Raw genomic sequence first — 21,442 nt, 5'->3', positions numbered from 1 at the left:
GGCTCTTATTAACAGTATGTGTTTTCCAGGAAGCTCCACATGTGGATTATAATGGACAGACAGTCACCTGGACACAGCTGGACAACACCTGCCCTGGCCGGATGTGCTTTCAATGCTTTTACGTTTGCTAGAAGAAACCAAGGACTCGTAGAAGTGGGTTGTGCAGAATTATTTTTGGTTCAGAGCAATTTCATGCAAATGTCAACCTTGACAAGTTTTCACCAAAATAGCAAAACCCTTTGTAGGTTTTTTTTTTTTTGTGTGTAGGCTTGTGTTTTACAGTACTGTAAAAATACTCATAAATGTCTCTGCCAATGTTTTCAAACAACTATATTTGATTTACTAAAGTCACTCAGGTGCCAATTTCACATCTGTCACATTCATAATGGAGAGCTGTCACATCCATAAGCAAACTTTCCCTCATAAATGCAAAAATGTAAAATAAAATAAAATCAATTATGTTTAATTTAATCTAGTTTAATTTAACTAATAAGCAATATAAGTGGCCGCGTAGGGCCCCAGGACATCTGAGGGTCACCAATGAATATCTAAAGGTGCAAATTATACCTATAAACTATAAATAAAACATTGTTTTCTATCATATTTTGCACACAGAGAGTCAAACAAGTACAATTTTTACATCAATAAATATTGTTTTATAAACAATCATAATATTATTGTAATAAAGTAATGTTATGTAATTATAATATTATAAAATAAAATATCCCATCACCCCCAATCATGGAGCAGTCCAGCAGTCAAATTTATATACAATTTATTATTTTTAGTTTTAAATTCATTTTAAGAAAACCAATCATTTAAAATTTAAAGCTTGCATTGTGATAAAACGTAGAAAAGAAGATTTAGGGCTCTATTTTGACAATCCATGTGCCAAGTGCAAAGTGCAGAGCTCAAACGCATTAAGGGCATGTCAGAATCCACTTTAGTACGGTGGCCCAGTAGTGCAAAACACAACAACATTAAGATGAAAGCACTGCAACGTTAAGTTGAAAACGCTGCAACACTAAGTTGAAAACGCTGCAACACTAAGCTGAAATGCAGCACTAAAAGGAAAACGTTGTAACATTAGTATGAAAACGCTGCAACACTAAGATGAAAACGCTACAACACTAAGCTGAAATGCAGCACTAAAAAGAAAACGTTGTAACATTAGTATGAAAACGCTGCAACACTAAGATGAAAACGCTGCAACACTAAATTGAAAAACGCTGCAACACTAAGATGAAAAACGTTGCAACACGAAGTTGAAAACGCGTGTAAATAGCCGCGTGAACATTTGAGTTTACCCGCTTCATTCGCGTGTCAAATTCACTTCAGAACAGACGTGGGTTCGCGTGATGGGCAGGGCTTCTGTCTGCCCGAAGACTCTAGCTTCATAGCTAAATGGCTAACATAAATTTTATGAAGAATAAAACAGTGTTTATGTGCTTTATGAAGACTGAAAAACAGCGTCGATACGTTTAGGGTCGTGTCTGAGTCCACTACATCCTTTCAGAGGTGCATCCAGCTCTGTGAGCTCAAACTCCTCCAGAAACTGAACCTGGATGACGGAGGCTTTCTGACTGAGCCAAGCCGAGTTTGATGAACAGGTTCTACGTCACAATCACGCCCCCACAAGAGCAAGCTTCAGATTGGTTAACGGGGCGCGAATATACGCTGAAGTTCAGATTTTCAAACTTCAGAGATTCGCGCGAAACGCTTGTTAAGAGCGTCAAACACGCAAAACGCTCAATTCGCCCCGCGCCATTCGTGCAAATTACGTCATTCGCCCCGTGCCATTCTCGCAATTTACGTCATTCGTGCCGCGCCATTCGCGTGTATCGCGCCGCAGGATGTCTATTCGCGCGTGGCCGGCCCCTCCTTCTTCGGGCCTCTGCTCTGCCGACGTAACACTACGAGCTAACCGGACAAACTGGTTGCAGCGGGGAAGCCCTCCACACGGAGGTGAGCCATCACAGCCGGCGAGCAAGAGGAGAAGAGAAGAGGAGCGGCGTCATACCGCCCCGTAGCGTTCGCTCGAAAAAAAAAAACAAATCTGGTCATGCGTACGTCCCGCCACGTAAATCACGGTCTCCGGAAACGTCCGTGGGGCTACGTTTTCAGAATGAGCACGGGCTGACCAAAGCAGTGGTCCAGCTCCCATAATGCAATTCACAATCATAATCAAATGGGAAAACATTGCAAAATACCGAACTGTTAATTAACAGATATGTTTTACAGTGTACAAGAAAAAGTCTACTATAAAAATATGCCTGCTTATTCTCTTGTGTCTCTATATATCTTATTCTGTGCTAAAAATGAAGATCTGATGACTCTTTCTTTTAGGATTACTGTAATGCTCAGCACAAAAACAGCATAAAAGCATAAATTCAGGACAGGAAGCCTCCATCTGAACGTGTATTCATTTGTGTGGGGTTTTTTGATGTTAATGCTAACGTTACCCTACTTCAGCTTCTGTCTCTTTGCTGTGCAAATAATCCTGACAGTGTTTTTGTGTTGTTTTTTGTGGTTCTGGTGTTCCTGCAGACCTGCGGCTGGACGCTTTGACACTTTCTGTGTTTGATAAAGCACTGAACGGACAGATTTTAAAGGTCAGCGGCACAGAAGGGTCTCCGTCGGGTTACTGGATCACAGCATTAAACACCGGCAGATCAGCGGGAGTTAAAGGTGCACCGCTCTATAGAGAACAACACACACAGTTGAAGTCTGAATTATTATCCCTCCTTTCTTTTTCAAATATTTCCCAAATGATGTTTAACAGAGCAGGACATTTTCACAGTATGTCTGATAATATCTTTTCTTCTGGAGAAAGTCTTATTTGTTTTATTCCAGCTAGAACAAAAGCAGTTTTTACTTGTTTTTAAACCATTTTAAGGTCAATATATTTAGCCCCTTTACGCAATAATTGTTTCTGATTGTCTACAGAACAAACTATCGTTATACAATGGCCTGCCTCATTACCCTAACCTGCCTAATTAACCTAGTCAAGCTTTTAAAAGTCACTTTGAGCTAAATACTAATATCTTGAAAAGTATCTAGTCAAATATTATTTACTGTCATCATGGCAAAGATAAAATATATCAGTTTCTAGAAATGAGTTATTGAAACTATTATGTGCAGAAATGTGTTGCTTGTGTGTGGGATAGGGTACAGAAAAATACAATTAATAACAAATAAACAAACTAAATTATCTATTATTATCATCTATGTATGCTAATGAAGAAAATACAACAATTATAGAAGTAATAACAATAACAGTAAAAGTTAACAAAATTATATTTAAAAAAAATAGCATCTCATCAGTCACTCTCAATTGGTGCAACACTGTGGCTCAGTGGTAGGCACTGCCGCTTCAATGCAAGGTTGGGTCCTGGCTGGGCCAGTTGGCATTTATATATAGGTGAATTGAAAAAACTAAATTGACCGTAGTGTATGTGAGTGTGTCTGTGTGAGAAAATGTGTGTGAATGGCCGTTTCCTAATGCTAGGTTGCAGCTGAAAGGGCATCCGCTGTATAAAAATATATGCTGGATAAACTGGTGGTTCATTGCGCTGTGCTGACCTCTGATTAATAAAGGGACTAGGCTGACAAAAAATAAATAAACTCATCTCTATTTTCTACCTTATAAAGCTTGTTAATAAATTGTATAAAGGCCCCCCTTCTTGTGTTGAATGGATCCACCTTTCTTTGTAATTATATATTAATTAAATAATTAAATCAATATTGTGATCAAGAGGGTCTTCGAGAACTTTTCCATGTTAGCTCAATAACCTATTTAGCTTGTATTAAACTAAACTTCATGCAAATCTATATGCTTACACTGAAAAACAATCTGTAAAATTTTCGATTAAAAAAAAACTTCTGCGGTTGTCAGAATATCACCGTAAAAATATGATTGAAACCATAAAATACACTATTTTTACTGCAATCTACTGTATTTCATTGATGTTATACACCAATGGTTTAAAGGGCACCTAGGTTACCCCTTTTTTTCAGATTTAATATAAGTCTTTTGCGTCTCTTGAATGTGTATGTAAAGTTTCAGCTCAAAACACCCATCAGATTTTTTATTATACCTTTTACAAGATGCTGTTTTATACTGATTTCCACCAGGGGGTGGTTTTGGCGTACTGCGCCTTTAGGACGACTCTTTCCCGCCTACTGTTTCTCAAGCCGTCCCGCATGCTTTAATCTCCTCCCTTGGCTGCGTCAGACAACAGACAGACTTAAGGCATATTTATACTTCTGCGTCAAGCACCGGCGTATGCTACGACGCTGACGCATAGCCCTTCGCAGTGGCCGTCGGCGTCACTGACGTGCACCTCTCAAAAATTGTAACTACACGTCCCAACGACGCGTAGCGTAAGCTCTGTGATTGGTCGGCTTGGTAGCGCTGACGAGTCTGGGCAGGACTGAGAGCAGCGCGAATGGCGCGAGCGATTGTTTACAAGTGTGGAGTCCCGTGAAGGAGCTCTGGATGGAAAGTTTTGTTTTGTGTTTACCTCATAGTTAAAGTTGTTGCACGTCCGCCGGTTCCTGCCTCAAAATGAGCGAGTTTGAGCCACTTGTACATCCCGGAAGTGTTCAGGAAAACAAAACAGCAGCGAAGAATCTCGACACAGAGGAACATTTACACCTCACTGCCAACTAACGTTTCGGAAGTGTTAATGCAGAGCAACAGAGACAGCGCACAGAAGTATAAATGCACAGCCACGCACGTTGTATGCGCCGTGGGTTACGCCAGTCACCTGACGCAGAAGTATAAACCAGGCTTAAAAGGTAGAGGGTCTCGCGTAGCGTTTGCGAGAAATCTACAGTAAGAACTTTTACTAACTTAATCAGTATTTGTTGTGAAGTTGCATTGATGAGTCACACACAATATCGTTAAAAAAGTTCACGTGTGCGCGCACACACACACACACACACACACACACAGATACACACGCACACCGCAGCTGACACACAGATACACACACACTCAGACAGACAGGCCGACAGACAGAGCGCGCTCTGAATCTGTGCTTTCGCTTTGTTTAGGCACGAAAACACGTTGAAATAAACATAAAAACGGCGCGATTGCCTTCCTTTTCATTACAAGTGTCGTCTCCCGTTCATATGCAATCCTCACAACAGTCATATAGAGGTGCATGACTGTCAGCTGACGAGCTCCATATTGATAAACAGACGCTGTTTCGCAAACGGATTCTGCACTCGTGATTTGAAGCGGAGCAAAAGTGTGGGTTTTGGGTGCGTGTTTGAACAGACATATACACATAATTAATAATATTAATATCTAAAGATGTCGACCTTGGTAAGGTTTTTTTTCTAACACAAGTAATTTAGTCCTAAATGAGTATAAACAGTTAAGAAAGCAGTCGAATGCTTTCATTATAATGTTAAATGCAAGCATTTTAAAAAGTGACACCTGTTATTTAATGTAATCAAACGAAAAAAATCTAAATAAATCATTCATTCGTTGCTCTTTAATCAGAATGTGTACGTTATACAGTGAAGAAACGGCTAATGAGATTTGATTCTTTTTCATTATAATAGCTATTAATTTTAATAAGCTGAACTGTTTGCTAATTTATTTGCTGCTGATGTATACTATTTATTTTTTTCTGTTGTAAATAATAATAATAATAAAACGTATTACTGACCATTTCACTTTTTATGTACAATGAAACAGCTCCAACTGAGCATATTTAGTAATTATTTTAAGTTTTTTTTAAAGGGGGTCGGGGGAATCCCTTATTATGGTGGTCATATTCCTTATTTGTTGACGGGTATGATGCTGACACACAGGCATTTGTAGCTCCGCCCTCTTTTAAAAATAGCACAATCTCATTTGAATTTAAAGCAAGCCACCAAAATCAAAGCCTAAAAGAGTCAGTTTCAGAAACATATAAAACATCAATTGTGTCGTATTTTGAGCTGAAACTTCAAATACACTCTATAGACATCAGAGACTTATTTTACATTTTGTATAAAGGCTAATAATAGTTTGCCTTTAAGGAAACTTACTGTTAGCCAGGTTACGTTGGCTGTATTACAGGCCATTTGACTTGCGTTTAGAGCTACTGTGAGATTAAGCGCTTACCGTATCCCTGCCGCTGTTAGTATCAGCATGACCCCATGATCCAGGCCACAGACGGTATTTCCCTGTCTATCAGAGATATCATTACCACAACAATCAGCTTCACAGGGCTGCTTTAACCTGACAAAGTTCCTGTTTGCAAATCACATCAAAAGATAAATGATGCAAAAGCCAAATTGATGAATTGTCTTTTGCTTCCCTATCAGAGCAGCTCGATCAGTCAGTACAATGATAATTATTGCTCTTATTGAACTATATATAGCATTTTCTCATGGGCTGTGTTGCATTAGTCTTGTCCATGGTGAATTGAGATGACAGCAGTCACATAACCTTACGAATGGCTCAGTGGAATTATTTAATTAAAGCATTATCTAGTTTGATTAAATTCCTAATAAATAAAACTGCATAGCAAAGGAAATGAAAAGCATGCGGAGAGTAAGATTTCAGTCTCCATCCAAATTATGATGCAATGCAGGGAATTGCATAAACAAAATATTTTGGTGCTCTGGTATAAAGAGTATGATGTCTTTTATGACACATTATGTTAAAACACATCTCACCACATATAGGGTATGTAAGTGTAACAGGTGTTATATTATAATTATATATTATATATTAATTTCACTCAAAATTCTCCCTGTTAGTCATCAATTATTTTTATTTATTTCATATTTTCAAAGTTGTACTTTAAATATCTTATATTTCAGAGGTAATGAAATCATAGTTGTGTTTGTTTTCAATGTATTGGTGTATTTTGGAAAATGGTACGTGGCCCCTTTAAGTGTCGTTTTCCGGTTCCGCCTGCTCTCGCTCAGTTCGCGGCAAACGCGATTCATAGATATATACATTAGATGTCGCCTGGCCTATTGTTGTCTACTGGACGGAATGCGTCAATAGCGCCGCCATCTTGGTACAGGGTAGCGCTCCTTTGAAATGAATGCGGGACCAAGGTACAGTGGAGGACTGTGGCCATCCAAAGCCAGAGATATACACATATACACATATATCTATGATCGGGAGTTTTCCTGGATGTTAGTATGTCATTTTTTTTTTTCTAATTACGAAAATTATAATTTTACATCACTTTTCTACATTGATGGATCAGTGACCGCACGGGCATTCCTGACAAAAAGCTTGTGTTTGTGTGTACAGAAATGTACTATCCACCCTCCCTGTTAAATTTGATCTAATCATGTCCTGAAACACAGCTCCTCTCCTGCTTTCACTTCTCATACTGACGGAGGGAGCGATTCATTTGTGAATGAATCCCCCGAACGACTCATTCACTAGCCGACAATAATACAAGTTTCTGGCAGCGCAGCATCTCGTTGTCATATTTCTTTTGCATTGTTTGCTGATTTTATTCAACAAAACTAGCATAAGCCGAGTGTTTAGTGCGAGTTGGAGCTTCTCTGTCTTATGGTGAATGCAGTAAGTGACTGTATTATCATCAATAACGTTACCTGATTAGCACAAAAGTTCAGAACATACAAAAGCTTTGTGCTTTGTTTTCTTTGTTTGCTCGTTACTACACCCGTAGACAGCGCTAAAGTCCCGCATCTTCACGCATTAACACTGTCTTGGCTAGTGCGGTTGAATGACATTTGTCCTGGGAGCACTGTACCAATGTGGCGGTGCTATTGACGCATGCTCAGGGTCCCTATGTGATATCTAGTGTATATATCTATGAACGCGATTGAGGAGAGGTGAGTTTTAGTGAAGCTCCGGTTAAAACATAGCATATAAGTGTTGTTTATCACAGTAACACATGTAATGTTGTTCTAAATTGCATTACATTGTTGTTTAAACATGGTTGAGAGGTTGAACGTATATGAAGCATGTTTTTTGGGTAAAGTTCATAAGCATAAGTGTACAAGCTTTGTAGTGAGAATTATCCCTTTTACTAATAGGTTGGTGAGCTCCTAAGAAAGGCCACAGACTCAGCTTTGCCATTTGTTTACTTTATTCATGCAGGTATGTGTTTACTCATGCTTCTGTTATGTTTTTGATTTTATGTATAATGTTTCTCTTTTTTTTTTTTTTTTTTTTTCTTTTCTTGGTGTGTGTTGAACGCACTTCAACTTGATTTATGTCAGTTTGCGGCAAACGTGATTGAGGAGAGGTTGGTGAGCTCCTAAGGAAAGCCACAGACTCAGCTTTGCCATTTGTTTATTTTGTTCATGCAGAATAAAAGGCTGTTTACTCTCGTATGACTGGTTTCTTTCGCCTAAACATAACGCAGAGTAAAGCGAGGACCGGTCACATAAGCATAAAGTATACTAAAGTAATGCTGAAGTATAAATTTAAGTATACTTCATGTAGTAAGCACACTAGCATCTGAAGAAAAATTCTTGGTTCCTTAAATTTTTTTTTGTTGAATTAAATTAACCTTTCTACTCATCTCTGGTACGGTTCAGTATTGGTCACCTTTATCAGGCCTGCACTTCCACTGCCAAAAGGGTACCATTATAAAGAAATTTGCAGTTGACTTCATTCTCGCTCAAGGAAATGTCAAAGTGAAGCTGCACAGGGTCATTTACATATCATATGAGAAGCACTTCTCACAAAACAGTTATACACAAATACTTGAGTATAAATGTTCTTTACAAACTTTTCTATGAACATGATAATTGTAACTCAATGTCCGTGCGAAATAGCCTACTGTAACGTCTGCAATTATAATCATTCGTTCATTTTCTGTCGCTTTTCCGGAGCTGGGTCACGGGGGCAGCAGTCTTAGGAGAGAACCCCCAGACTTCCCTCTCCCCAGACACTTCCTCCAGCTCCTCCGGGGGGATCCCGAGGTGTTCCCAGGCCAGCCAAGAGACATAGTCCATCCAGCGTGTCCTGGGTCTTCTCCGAGGCCTCCTCCCAGTGGAACATGCCTGGAACACCTCCCTAGGTAGGCGTCAAGGAGACATCCGAAACAGATGCCTGAGCCACCTCAGCTGACTTCCCTCGATGTAGAAGAGTAGTGGCTCTACTCCGAGCTCCTCCCGGGTGTCAGAGCTCCTCACCCAATCCATAAGAGTGCGCCCTGCCACCCTTCGAAGGAAACTCATTTCGTCCGCTTGTATCCGAGATCTTGTCCTTTCGGTCATGACCATAGTTGAGAGTAGGAACGCAGATTGACCGATAAATCGAAAGCTTTGCCTTTCGGCTCAGCTCCTTCACCACAACTGACCGGTACATTGACCGCATTACTGCTGCCGCTGCACCGATCCGCCTGTCAATCTCACGTTTCATCCTTCCCTCACTCATGAACAAAACCGAGAGATACTTAAACTCCTCCACCTGGGGTAAGGACTTTCCTTCAACCTGGAGATGGCAAACCACCTTTTTTCTGGTAAAGCACCATGGCCTCGGACTTGGAGGTACTGATTCTCATCCCAGCCGTGTCACACTCGGCAGCAAACCGCCCCAATGCAACATATATGAACACATACAGACCCTTACATTCTCCGATATGTAATCAACTACAGAAAACCTACACACAGCATACATTTAGTCCTTATTTGGGTTCAAAAACAACACGCAACATATAGCCCACAGTCAGTGCAAACCTCTCATCTGTGTCTGTAATCTTTACCAGCACATGTAAGCTCTGTTAGAAAGTAATTTCGTCACTCCGAGTTCATAATAGTCCAAAAGGTGATGATGATAGTTAAATGTGGCAGTTTGTTCATGGTTTCGGTTGCTGAACGAGTCATTTGCTTCGGCTTCTCCTTTGTTTTTTGTGCTTCACTCTTGCGTTTGTCCATTTCTAAAAGGATCGGATGTCAGAAGTGCTTCAATAATCATGTGCAGGTTGTTATCATCAGCTCAAGAAATTTGTTATTTCAGACGCGAACACAAGCAAAAAGCGAAATCTTGCGCTTTAGACGACCTTGTAAACAACTACCGGGCACAGGGTAGATTCTGCTCTTCTTGGCTTTGTGGCTGTTCATTAAGACGACGACAAGGTTTGTTTGAGCTTGGGTCAAACATGGATCATTATTATATCTATATGTTATTACAGTGTAATGTCTTGGCTGTGCATTTAAAAATATAGCGTCCTTTGTTTTTATTCTCCTGCTTGTGCACGAGCTAGTGACGGATATAGCGTTCATCTGTGCATCTTGCTCCGCCTGTTGTTACCCTTTCGTCATGCTAGGTATCAGTGGTGTAGTCAGGGCTATACGCACGTATACTTTACATACCTACTTTTTTGCTTGAGTTGTTTGGGTATTACAACTTCTGAGAATCAATTTTTGTGTACTCACTTGTTTTGCTGATTAGACGTCCCTAATTTACGTGTATTTGCGTCCCCTTTAACTGTATACCAGTTGGTGCATTTTTGAAGTAGTATGATCATCGCCCCATTCCCCGCCCCCTGACGACCGCAGCAGCTGTGAGAAATTTTGTTAGAGATTTTCAAAAGACGACAGGTCAGCTGAATGATGTCCCGCTGAAACATTCAGGTAAAATTATAAAACAGCATGGGCGTCACCTTAGACCCACCCATATATTTCTGTTTAGCCCCCCTAAAAGTTTTGCAGTTAGATCATGAACTGTACAACTGTACATCACAACTGTACAAATTATCGCCTCAGTCCCCTTTAAATTTGATATGAAAACAACTTTTCCTTTTTCGACTTGTCTTGATTTAATCAGCAAACCACAGCTGTGCAGAGCGAGAAAGCAAGGTGTGTGCTTATCAATAGATTGTTATAATATCTGCATATATGCAGTCTTTACTACAGAAACACTTGCATCACTTGTACCCCAATGCCATGGTGGAGCTATCGGGTTTCCCAATCTTCTGTTCCCTCTGAGCTTTTTTGTACAGTATTAAAATAAATATATACATATAAATATTTTTTTTTATTTTACAAGTCCATTTAGAGTTAAACAGCTGTGTTTTACCAGAACTTAATAATAATAATGTATATATATATATATATATATATATATATATATATATATATATATATATATATATATATATAGCCAGTCTCCGGGTCTGCTGGGGGCACTATTAACCAGGCATAAATCATTATATAGGATTAGACTATTAGATTCTCTCTTTAAAACGAAAAAATTGTTTAACTATTTTTTTCCTTTTTGAATGGACAGTTCACCCCAAAAATTACAAATTGTCATCATTTACTCAACCTTTACTTGTTCCAATCGGTTTGTCTTTTTTTCTTCTGTTGAACACAAAAGTTAAGTAATAAAAAAGCAAGCAGGAATCCTGTAACCAGGGACTTCCATGAATCAAAGAAATGGTGACTGTTTTTTTTTTTTCATTTCTTTGCCTACTTTCATTTAAAATGTGGGTTGGGTGGGTAACAGCTGGGGCTCCTGCAGGGTTTTATTCCAAGGTGAACACAAATCCAGCACCGCCCGCTCCAAAGTTCGGAGGTCAGATTTGGTAGCTGAGCTAAACCAGACAGTTATTGACGTGTAGATGACTGATTCAATGATCGATATCTACTGTATATACGAAATGTATGCAAGTTAAACTAACCAAAGATACAGTTAAACAGCCTTAATGCCTCTTCAAGGTGGTGCTGAATAAACTTATTATCCGTCTTTCCCAAATCTAGCATTCTGAAGAGCTGTGAACAGATGAGATAACATTACTAACATGAAATAAAAATGTGCTCTTGTTATTCGTATATGTGTATATATACAGGCCCGTAGCCAGCCTGGTGAAAGAGGTGGTTGTTTTTTTTCTCAAAAACTGGACCTTTTTGCAGTTATTCGCCTCATTTTCTATTTAACTATGTGATTTTAAATACCTTTTATGTAAAGTTAAATACATTTCAGTAGTTCAGCACTTTCTCCTTTTGTCATTTCAATGTTATTACACAGCTTTTTTCAGATTTGTTTTATTTTTATGCTTGTATTGTTTGGGTTTTAATAACGCAATCTCACGGCAATTTGTAACTTTTTGTTTAGTGGCTAATTCGTATGAATTTGTACAATCTAATTCGTACCATTTAAAACGATTTGCTCATCACCCAATGACGGTTGGGGTTAGGGGTGGGGTTGGGTGCACTGAACTCATACAAATTCGTACAAATTAGCCACTAAACTGACAAAACGTAAAATACTTACGTTTCCTTGTGAGACCAGGCTGGGTTTTACCAAAATCTGGTTTAATTCCATGTCAACAGCTCATTGGAAAATTATTCCTAGGAAAAAAAAAAACATGACATGTTCAATCCTCATTTACCCTACTGTAGACTTTCATTCTATGGCACCTTCAAGTCTGTTTTTGAGAAGTACCTAAACTACATTTCAAAGAAGCATTTGGACTAAATATATGCTTCCTTAAATTTAGTTTAAAAGATCCTCTTAGTATACTGAAATAAACTTTCTAGTAATGGAATGCACACACTTTTGACTACTCCTGAGCAGTCAAAAGTGAATAAGCTCAAATTATTTTCCACTCTATTTACACCTGTGTTTAAGCGGCATCCATTTTTTATTGCATCTACGAAAATGCACCTTAATACCCAGTGTAAACATGGCTTTGGACAAGCAGGTTGCGACATGTAAACTAATCAGCATGCAGAAGCTTTCCCCAATCATGACATCAACGCCACACTAATGAAACTCAGGAAATTCTTCCTCTAGGTGCAGTCTAGTGAGGCCTGAGCGGATAAACAATGAGTGTTTACCAAAGACTCTTTTTGGCAGACGGCGATGTCCTCGACTTATCCATCTCCCAAAATAGAGCAAAGAATCCACAACCTGAATAAAAACAACTCGAAAATCTGCTTGAGCACTTCCATGCCCCGCTTCCCACTGACATACTGTTTAAATATTTCTCGCATGAGTCACTTCTGATTGTTTAATATCAAAACACACCCACTGGACCATTTATAGCTCGGCTTTTAAATTCGAGGGAACTGGCTACCTGGACAGTATTTTATAGTAGAAGACAGTTCAGTTTTAAGCACTAATGCAATATATGAATAACTCATTGTATAGGTGGAGTCACCAGACACTTTAATGGGTACACCTGTCCAACTGCTTGATCATGCAAATTTCTATTCAGCCAATCACATGGCAGCAACCCAATGCATTTAGGAATGTAGACATGGTCAAGACGATCTGCTGCAGTTCAAAATGAGCATCAGAATAGGGAAGAAAGGTGATTTAAGTGACTTTATGGTTATGAACCATGGTGCCATGATGGTATTGGTGCCAGACAGGCTGAGTTTTTCAGAAACTGCTGATCTACTGGGATTTTCATGCACAACCATCTCTAGGGTTTACAGAGAATGGTCTGAACAAGTGAAAATATCCAGTGAGAGGCAGTTCTGTGGGTGCAAATACCTTAGTTGATGCATGAGGTCAGAGGAGAATGGCCAGACTGGTTCCAGCTGATAGAAAGGCAACAGTACCTCAAATAACCACTCGCTACAACCGAGGTATGCAGAAGAGCATCTCTGAACACGCAACACATCTAACCTTGAGGCAGATGGGCTACAGCAGCAGAACCGCGTGCCACTCCTGTGAGATAAGAACAGGAAACTGAAGCTACAATTCGCACAGGCTCACCAAAATTGGATAAAAGAAAATTGGCAAAACGTTGCCTGGTCTGATGAGTCTTGATTTCTGCTGCCACATTCGTATGGTAGGGTCAGAATTTGGCGTCAACAACATTCAGGCTGCTGGTGGTGGTGTAATGGTTTGGGTCCATTAGTATTGATTGAGATTTGTGTCAATGCCACAACCTACCTGAGTATTGTTGCTGACCATGTCCTTCTCTTTATGACCACAAGGTACTGATAAGTTCACTGTGCTCAAATGGCCTCCACAGTCACCAGATCTCAATCCAATAGAGCACCTTTGGGATGTGGTGGAACGGGAGATTCACATTATGGATGTGCAGCCGATAAACCTGCAGCAACTGTCTGATGCTATCATGTCAATATAAATTAAAAACTCTGGGGAATATTTCCAGTACCTTGTTGAATCTCTGCCACGAAGGATTTAAGACAGTTCTGAAGGCAAACGGGGTCCAACCTAGTACTAGTAAAGAAGTACCTAATAAAGTGGCCGGTAAGTGTAGAAACTTACTGAGAGCTAAGATCAAACAGCTTGAGAGCTAAGACCAAACATTTACAGTACTCATAAAGTAGCCCATAGGCTATAGTAAACTTAATACAATTATTATGTCTACATTATGTTTGTAGGTTGAAATAGTGAGAATGGTATGCTGTTAAGGCGTATTCACAATTTAATATCAATCTGTACATATTCAAATTAGCTTGTTTTGTTTATTATTATCATCCAAATCTACATGTATTGTTATAGGCTTGTCAATGTTTGATCATTCAGATGGAAAAAAAAAAAAATCCTGAAAGTATCTCTGTGCTATTATAGCTGTGTTTGGAGGCTATATCAGGGTTCAACGCTAAGGACATTTTCTACTGGCCAGCAGTACAGATTTTTTCTGGCCCTGCCAAAATTTTCACTGGCCCCACCAAAATAAATAAAAAATAGCTATTTTTTTAGCCACATATTTTAAATAATGTGTCAAAAATAATGTCTTTCAATCTAGAATTTAAATATTTTTAAAATGTTAAAATATTTAGCAGTAAAATACAGCAGTATGGAAAATGTGCAGGTATTTTATTGCTAAACAAAAAGTGGCTGACTTAAAAGTGATGGAAACGGAAAACGTAGCATTCTGAGACTTAAAAGCACAAATTGTTTCTCGGTTCTGAGACTGTATTTGCACACAATTGACATAGTAGCAGGCAAATTAAAATTTGATGACAAGGCAGCACTGGCCTGATCGGGCCAGTAATAATTCTCTCTACTGTCCCGAACATCTCTCATGCTGGTCCCGGGCCATCGGGCAGTCCTTATTGTTGAGCCCTGTATATGTTGCACAGTGCTTTAAGCTAAGCTGTATCCTTTGTGATATCTTCATCATCGTCAAAGCTAGTTGTCATTTTGGGTGTGAACGGGCCTTTAATTATTTAATTTTTTTATTGAATGCTTGAAAAACAAAACAACAATTGTCATGTAACAAACAGCAACAATTCAGGTGTTTTTAGTCATTTAGTCCAAGCCAAGTCCTTAATCAAAGTCCTCGTTCTGTATTGCTTTTAAGTTGGTTGATCCTTCAATACACTCAAAATACATTTTCATTTCAATTTTAAATTTAGGGAAAAAAGGTTTACACTTACAAAACTTGCTCTTGTGAATATGAAATTTGGCCAACAAAAAAACAAGGTTCATGAAATAAGTATTATTTTCCTTTTTTTTACAATCATGGAAACCAAAGCTAACATTCTTATATGTAAGTTCAAAATCTGCCTTCACATAAACTTTTATAAAATCAAGAACATCACACCAAAATGTCATTGAATGAGGGCAAGTCCAAAATAAATGAACAGACGTCTCAGAATTCACTAAGCAAAATGAACAGTTGGTGTTAATATCATTCTTAAGTCTTTTAAGATTACACCTATGAATCTATGAATCAGTTTAAAGGTAAACTTCTCTTATTTTGTTTGTTTTAAAAAATTTGTGGGGTAATGACCAAACTTTCTTCCAGGAAATATCATTCACAAAACCACTCCAATATGACATTACATAAGACGCATAATCTTCATGAAACAGGGCTCTTAATTTCTTATTGCATTTTGATTTAGATGAAGAAAGGCAGTTTTTACCAATAAATGTTTTCCAAAGCTCGGCCTTTAATTATGATATTTTGAATTCGGCGTGTGTGCTTACGTCATACTTCCGTTGCTATCTATAGAGTGGAGGAACTATGACGTCACTTTGTAGGCTAATCGTCTGCTAGCATAAAACTGGTTCCCTCGTGAAAATCCCTATAGGATTTTCCCATAGGCTTTTCGAAGATTGCCAATAATAAGCTCTGTGTTCAAACACAGTTCATTACACTTACACGTTTTGTCCAGCCTGATAATCCTCACACGAAAATACAACACTTTTGGATCTTAAATGCAAACGCAAGAGTTAAAAAGCTAACATTAGGCTATAAACGGACTACAGAGCCCTCGGGGCGCTTGTCTGTGACGTCAGCCCCACCCTGCTACAGACAACTTATCAAGCTTATTTTTAGAAATAATGTCCATGACAAAGAGTTAATCTCTCTGTTTATTATATTATAATCCACGCTATATATTATAAACAAATAAATACGCAAAAATACATAGACCTATGTGCCTTTTGGATTGTTTTTACGTGGGAAATACATCTGTTTTGCTTTACGATTGTTCTAAAAGTTTTAAAACTGCGTGTATAAATCTGCCTATATAGTATTTTCATCAGACATATTTAAATAAGTGTAAAGCTCGCGCACACAGTCTGCTTACCTTAACAGATGACAGAAAGGCGTGAGGAGGAACAAGTCTATCAAATGGCCGCAAGTTCCATCATGATGGACACAGAGCAACATTCAATATTCATTTTATGTCACAAAGTGCAGCGAAAAGCAGCCCATACAGTCACATCTGCTATACGTTTTATGGAGGAGTGTAAATATTGCAGTTATGACTGAGTAAAATGTGTTCAGATGAATAAAAAAAGACGAAAACTCACTTGATCACGTTAAAATGACAGTTAATATGTCTGTATTTTTACAAATTTATTTACACGTTTGCATTACTGAGGGCAGGAGAGAGACATGCTGCACTGATGAACAGTATCTTCATAATATAGTTTAATTAAAATAAATGATCAACAAATGAATCTATCTCGACAGCCTTTACATGTGAAGACATTATCTACACACAATCTGAATTCTTAATAAGAAAAACACAAAAAACTATAAAATAATATTCATGAAAATACCTAAATAACAGCCAAATCCAAATGCCCAACATAAGCGAGCTGCACTCCAGACCAGAACAGCTTGATGACGTATAATGTCCCCGACACCGCCTGTAGTCCCATTTAGCAACTTGATAGCGACCGTCTTTTTAAAGAAGCATAATTTATTTAAAAATCCAAAAGTGTGCTGTAACTGATGTGTTTTATGTCATAGAACAAAACGTGAAAATATCTTGAATTTGTGTTTGCCACGGACCTTATTTAAGCGATTTTACTGAAACCCCATACAAAAAACCCATTGACTTTGGGACGAGGGAACCGGAAGTGCTAAAATGCTAACTCGCTTCCGGGTTTTTGCATACAAATTGACGTCATAGTTCCTCCACTCTATGGAGGCTGATGCAAGTTTCACTTCAGGTATATAAAGTAAGCCATTTACATATAAATAATTCGCTATTAAGATATGAAGGCAAAATATTATCGACGTTCGCTTAACAAAAACCGACGCGTTGGCGGAATAAACAAACAGAAAAGGCGCGAATTCGCAAAAACACGACGCAAAGTCAAAATTTGTTGTCTGTTAGGACCAAAAAGTAATGTAGTTTCCAGTGTAAACTATTTAATACGAACACTAACCTATTTTCAATATTATCTGCACTATGTAGGATGTTTCCTGTCAGAGAGGACAAAAACCCACTGACTGATAAAGATCATATAATACAGCACGTCTATGAACAGGTGTGTATGCTGGAAACCCTCAGGTTGTTTTCACTGTTGGTTTACTGCTTGGATGGTTGATGTGAATTGTGGCTTAAAGCTTGTTATTGTGCACCAGGTGATGTTTTGTTGCTCTGAATTTTTATTTTATATGGTTAAGTTTCTAGCTTAATTGCTGCAGGGTTTATGGGTCTTTGAGAAGGCTTAATTCACACAATGAATTAAGGCCTAAAAGAGTATTTAATCAGATCAGAAAGTCTTAAATTCACAAAGTAGCATTGCGTGGGTGCCCTGGAAAATGTCATTAGTTTTGCTTTGTTTCTCTTTACAAATGTCTAGGTCACACTTTACAATAAGGTTCATTAGTTAATGCTAATTCATGCATTTACTAACATGAACAAACAATGAACAATACATTTACTACCGTATTTGTTCATGTTAGTTAACGTTAGTTAATGAAAATACAGTAGTTCATTGTTAGTGTAGCTCCCTCCAGCAACAAACGAGCAAGAGTCTTTGGTTTCTACTGACTGGTTTATTTTCATAGCAAGTCTTCAGGCAATGAATCGTCCCAACTAGCCTTGTTGTAGCACAGCTGTTGTAGGATCTTCTTGCCCACCAAAATGAATGGTGCCATAAATCCAAGTGGATCAAACACAGATGCTATCGTTGACAACACTCCTCTGCGAGTAAATGGATGTTCCTTTACAATGACTCTAAACTGGAATTCATCAGATGCAATTGACCATTGAACACCAAGTGCTCTCTCCACATACATCTCACCCAGATCCAAATCCTTTACTCCTTTAGCAAGATCCTCTTGAGGAATTGAAGCGATAACATTCTTACTGTTGGAAATGAACTTGTGAAGTCTAAGTTTCCCAGTGCTACAGAGTTTTTTAGCTTCAGTCACAAGGGCAATTGCTTCAGCTTCAGTTGGCACACTTACTAATCCATCATCAACGTAAAAGTTCCTTTGGATGAACCTAATAACACCTTCAGTGAACATTCCTTTTCCTTCAGCAGCAAGATGTTTAAGACCATAATTTGCACAACCTGGGGATGAAGCTGCACCAAATAAATGAACTTTCATTTTATACACTGAGGGTTGAGCTTCCAAATTGCCGTTGTCCCACCATAAGAATCGAAGATAATCTCGGTCCTCTGCTTTGACATGAAACTGATGAAACATGCGTTCTATGTCACACATAATGGCAACTGGACATGTTAACACATGGTGCATTAACTAATGTTAACAAGCATGGACTAATGCATTTGCTTTAGATGTGGGGAAAACAGATTGAGCCTTGCTTTCTGAGAAATTACAAATGAATTGGTATTAAAAATAATTTCTGATCCAAACTTAATATTCTCAGTTTGACCATTGTTTATGTGTTTCTCACATTTTTTCCCTCCATTTTATTTGACTACATTTTAATTTCTATCTAAATTATTTTATTTCTTTATTTTACATTTGCTAAGCCTTTTGTGACTCGTTGTGTGCGTATATATGTACAATAGATGAGTGAACATATAATGGAACTTTTGTCTATTTGTATTGTATGTATGTATATATTGCGACAGAATGTAAAACAGATTAAAAATAGGCATAACATATTGTTTATAAATGGTGCTGTGGGGTGGGGGGCTCTGTTGGAGCAAAGATCATTTGTCTCTGTTTTTCAAATACTTTTGAAATTGATGTTTTATTGACCAAAATGTTAATAAAAAGATTTGAACAACAACAAAAAAAAAATAATTTCTTCTCATAAAACTTAAAACTTAAAATTAAATTTATCCAAACACAAATATGTTTGGATGATAATCATATACCATTTAAAAAATGTTTAGTTTAGAAATCTATAATCCAGTTGGGACAATAGAATAATAGAAAACTTTGCACTTTGAAATATGTTTTAAAGTAGAGTATTTACTATGGCTGTACGATATTGGAAATTTTACTTTGCTGCGATAAATATTGCTATATGAATATAATTTCACCAGATGATTTGAATAGCTCTATTTGGAAAGATTTCATTAACTAGATCGACTGGGGTGATCAAGCAGTGCATCTGCATAAAATATAATGAATTATAACCATATAAAACAAACAACAGATCAAAAATAAATAATGCTTTATGGTTTTCCGGGGAGTCTAGCGGTAGTGAAGTATAGAAATTGAAAGAACATCTCTGAACGCACAACACCTCCAACCTTGAGGCAGATGGGCTACAGCAGCAGAAGACCACACCAGATGCCACTCCTGTCAGCCAAGAACAGGAAACTGAGGCTACAATTCACACAGGCTCACCAAAATTGGAAAATAGAAGATTGAAGAGCAAAAATAAATGAAACATGTAATGCTTTATGGTTTTCAGGGAGTCTAGCGGCAGTGATGTATAGAAATTGAACAATCAAACATAAAATAACATGGTTATCGTTGTATCAACAATTTTATACAGAAAGATAAAATAATGTTTATTACTACATTTGTCCTTTAACCTTTAATAAATAATGTAGTCCTGCGATGTGACTATAGCCTCATTCACACTACGAGTGACTTGCAGCGGCAAAACAACCATCCCCCGTTCATTTCAACGGAGAGTGAGCAACTTCCGGCAACCTCCGTCTACTCGAGCAACAGCAACCGTTGGCGACCAGGTGGGCGTGTTGAGCGGTTCGATGGTCAGACTGGTTCCAGCTGATAGAAAGGCAACAGTAACTCCAATAATTGTCGACAGTAATACGATACATAACCAAATATGTATCGTTTCCGGTAAAATGTGAACATGCTTAACAGAGCCGGCCCAAGGCATAAGTGAACTAAGCGGCTGCTTGGGGCCCCGTGGCCACCAGGGGGCCCCCAAGAGTGCTTGAAATTATTGTGTGACTTTCGTTTTAGTTTGTTGAGTTGTGGATTAGTGGTGGGACAAAATATATGCCCATTTATAGTGTTATTTCTGACCGCGATACATACTCGGGCGCCAAGATATTTACCTAAATTTACAAAAGATCTGATTTAATTAATGAGTTTTCAACACCGACTGCAGCAGATAACTGCTTTAGCTACAGTACACCCAGCCGCCACCAGGTGGCGTTTCCCGTAATGGCGAATCATTAGACATACACCAGCGTCATGAAAACCACTAAGATGAGCCATTGCAATGGTGAATATCTCAGGCATACAGAGACTTTCTTCTGTCCAAGTTGGACCAATGTATATGTGCGTTTCAGACATCCAGCTCCCCCGAATTTGCCACTAGTTTCTTTTTAACAGATGCGCTTTCACTTCGCTATATCGCTATAATGTCTTACATTGTTGCAATTCTATAAATGCGTGTTTATAAAAGAAATTCATCATGAATTTTTGATGCATTTTCCCACTTCATTTACCAAAATTGTGATATGTTGTGGCTGGTTTTCTTGTGATCTATCAATATATCCCAGAATCATTGAAATCGTGATTGAAGCAGCAGTGCCTGGAACAGCAGCAAATGAACTTGGTGATAAAAAATACGCTTCTGATTTATACAATTCACAGTTGGTAAATACACTGCAAAAATGATTTTCTTTCTTATAGTTTTTGTGTGATTTTTAGTCCAAATATCTAAAAATTCTTAAACCAATAAACATTTTCTAGAAGGATTTTTAGTCAAAATTTTGTGAATTTTTCATTAAAAAAGCTCAATAATCTGCCAATTAGGGTAAATAAAAAATATTGTTTGAGGTTTTAAATAAGATTATTTTACTGATCTCATTGGCAGATTAATTTGTTTTACCAAAAAAAAAAATTCACTT

This window comes from Danio rerio, chromosome 3 (assembly GCF_049306965.1).
Source record: "Danio rerio strain Tuebingen ecotype United States chromosome 3, GRCz12tu, whole genome shotgun sequence".
Taxonomy (NCBI): domain Eukaryota; kingdom Metazoa; phylum Chordata; class Actinopteri; order Cypriniformes; family Danionidae; genus Danio; species Danio rerio.
Note: the sequence above shows the minus strand (reverse complement) of the source record.